Source organism: Oncorhynchus mykiss, chromosome 3 (genome assembly GCF_013265735.2).
Source record: "Oncorhynchus mykiss isolate Arlee chromosome 3, USDA_OmykA_1.1, whole genome shotgun sequence".
Classification (NCBI taxonomy): Eukaryota; Metazoa; Chordata; class Actinopteri; order Salmoniformes; family Salmonidae; genus Oncorhynchus; species Oncorhynchus mykiss.
The window spans coordinates 30,249,901-30,253,615 of NC_048567.1; positions in this window are offsets into that span (position 1 = coordinate 30,249,901).

Below are 3,715 nucleotides of genomic sequence, written 5' to 3' on the forward strand. Positions count from 1 at the left end.
TACAGGATGAACATGCTGTCAAATGAACAATAAAGCCACATAGACTCCAGTCTTTAACTCATAACGTATACCTTTCCAATGAGGTGGTCATCGGTGAAAGTGGTATTGCCTTAACCCATAACAGTCTTAGCCATGTCTAAGCCGGGGGTCTACTAAACTAATTTAAATTGTTTTAAACTCATAGCAAGGGCAATTTTTCTATTTGATTTGCAATTTTAAGACCCCTTGAAGCATAACAAAAATATATTTAAAAAATATTTGATGCAAAATTATTTTTGGCCTAACTTCTATTAGACCATATAAACGCATTGCATAACATATTCACTACACGGGACAACAGAGAGTCGCAAAAAAAAATCGAAAGGAAGTTCGTTCTGAAGTGTCTGTCCTATATCTGAGGAATATATAAAACAGATCAGGAAACGTATATATATATTGTTTTTGAAAGAAAAGCAATTTTTCTTGTCCATTAAAATAACATCAAATTGATCAGAACTACAGTGTAGACATTGTTAATGTTGCAAATGACTATTGTAGCTGGAAATGGCTGATTTGTAATGGAATATCGATATAGGTGTACAGAGGCCCATTATCAGCAACCATCACTCCTGTGTTCCAATGACACGTTGTGTCAGCTAATCCAAGTTTATCATTTTAAAAGGTTAATTGATCATTAGAAAACCCTTTTGCAATTATGTTAGCACAGCCGAAAATTGTTGTTCTGATTAAAGAAGCAATAAAACTGGCCTTCTTAAGACTACTTGAGTATCTGGAGCAGATTCATTAAATAGTACCTGCAAAACACCAGTTTCAACGTCAACAGTGAAGAGGCTAATCTGGGATGCTGGCCTTCTAGGCAGAGTTGCAAAGAAAAAGCCATATCTCAGACTGGCCAATAAAAAGGAAATAAGAATAATTAATAATTAAGATGGGCAAAAGAACACAGACATTGGACAGAGGAACTCTGCTTAGAAGGCCAGCATCCCGGAGTCACCTCTTCACGGTTGACATTGAGACTCGTGTTTTGCGGGTACTATTTAACGAAGCTGCCAGTTGAGGACTTGGCATCTGTTTCTCAAACTAGACACTCTAATGTACTTGTCCTCTTGCTAAGTTGTGCACCGGGGCCTCCCACTCCTCTTTCTATTCTGGTTAGGGCCAGTTTGCTCTGTTCTGTGAAGGGAGTAGTACACAGCGTTGTACGAGATCTTCAGTTTCTTGGCAATTTCTCGCATGGAATAGCCTTCATTTCTCAGAATAAGAATAGACTGACGAGTTTCAGAAGCAAGTTCTTTGTTTCCGGCCATTTTGAGCCTGTAATCGAACCCACAAATGCTGATGCCTCAGATACTCAACTAGTCTAAAGGCCAGTTGTATTGCTTCTTTAATCAGAACAACAGTTTTCAGCTGTGCTAAAATAATTATAAGGGCACAAGGCGAGACCTAGATGCAGACATGGGAGGCAGATGGTTTGAGTCTTTGATATTTATTATATCCAAAAGGGGTAGGCAAGAGAATGGTCGTGGACAGGCAAAAGGTCCATACCAGTTCAGAGTCCAGGAGGTACAGTGTGGCAGGCAGGCAGGCTCGAGGTCAGGGCAGGCAGAATGGTCAGGCAGGCAGGTACAGAGTCCAGAAAACAGGCAAGGGTCCAAACCGGGAGGACTAGTAAAAGAGAATAGAAAAGGCAGGCGCACAGTAAAAACACACAGGTTGACTTGTATGTACAAGACGAACTGGCACAGAGAGACAGGAAACACAGGGATAAATACACCAGGGATAACAAGCGACACTTGGAAGGGGTGGAGACAATAACAAGGACAGGTGAAACTGATCAGGGTGTGACAATAATTGCAAAAGGGTTTTCTAATGATCAATTAGCCTTTTTAAATGATCAACTTGGATTAGCTAACAGAACGTGCCATTGGAACACAGGCCTGATGGCTGCTGATAATGGGCCTCTGTGCGCCTATGTAGATGTTCCGTTAAAAATCAGCTACAATCAGTTGTAGCAGCCTCAATCAATTTCCAGCTACAATAGTAATTTACAGCATTAACAATGTCTACATTGTATTTCTGATCAATTTGATGTTATTTTAATGGACAAAAAATTTGCTTTTCTTTCAAGAACAACGACGTTTCTAAGTGGCCCCAAACATTTATTGTGTAGTGTATATATTTTTTACATGTATTTATCCACTTATTGTTTTGCCACTAAACAGATTCCATATATACTTCCACACATTTTTTAAAATCTGGTACCGGGAACCTTCAGATTAGTCTTGTGAGGCCTACATAGTTTGTAGGCCAACCCGTTTGGACTGTACAGGTGATTTTGTGAGAAGACCAATTTTTGGGGGATGTCTCATGGTCTGACAAACATAGCACTAGCTCTGCCACCTTTCACCACAGATGCAGAATTGCGACATCAGCAGATGTGGTGGATTGAGGCGCATCCAATGCAAATATATATATATATATATCTCTACCTTAAAATGACAGATATTTATGGGGACATTTTTATTATGCTAATTAGATTTCCACAGGGGCGCTGACATCGACTCTCACACACTCACATCACACACAGACAGTATGAACTCATTAGTTCATTGGCATATTTCAAACTTTCGTGAAAGGGGAAAAAGCTCCAGGGTGTCTGTCACATCGTTTCAACATCCTCATCAGCAGCGGTACGTCTACCTACAACGGATGAACCGCAGCGCCGCGCAGCGTCAGTACGTCGGGTGTCAAATAAGGGCACATAAGAGTAGGCAAAGGAAGCAAGGGCTGTTGATAACTCATAGGGACATATGCTTGTTTGTTTGCTTTTGTTCATGGGTTTGCAAAACTTCAAAAGCATCATAAAATCAAATCAATAATCAAATAAAATGTTATTTGTCGCATGCGCCAAATACAACAGGTGTAGGTAGATCATACAGGGAAATGCTTACAATCCCTTAACCAACAATGCCGTTTTAAGAAAAATACCTATAAAATAAGAACTAAAAGTAACAAATACGGGGTCACCGATAAAAGTGACTATGCATAGATGATAACAACAGAGAGTAGGGGGGGGGGGGGGGGGGGGGGTGCAATGCAAATAGTCTAGGTAGCAATTTGATTAGATGTTCAGGAGTATTATGGTTTGGGGATAGAAGCTGTTTAGAAGCCTCTTGGACCTAGACTTGGTGCTCCGGTACCGCTTGCCCTGCGGTAGCAGAGAGAACAGTCTATGACTAGGGTGGCTGGAGTCTTTGACAATCTTTAGGGCCTTCCTCTGACACCGCCTGGTATAGAGGTCCTGGGTGGCAGGAAGCTTGGCCCCAGTGATGTACTGGGCCATACACAACTTGACTTTCCTGAACTATTTGTGTGTGGATATTGTAAAAAAAAGCAGATTTAGGACTACTGTATTTGTATATGTATATGTATATCTGTATTGTGAAAGAACTACACTGGCCTCTAGTGGTAGATTATATTTGTCTCACTGTGCGTCATTAGCATGAACATCCAGCATAGTATGCTCAACCCTAAAAATTCTAAAACAACTCAAGGACGAAATCTTCACTCTCCTTTATACCGGGGCATTTTAATGGGACAATTGTGAATGGATTTTTTCTCTTTTTAACTATGTCTTGGTAGGCCTGTGTATGTGTACGTTTAACAACTACAAATACCTAGGTGTATGGTTAAACTGTAAACTCTCCTTCCAGAC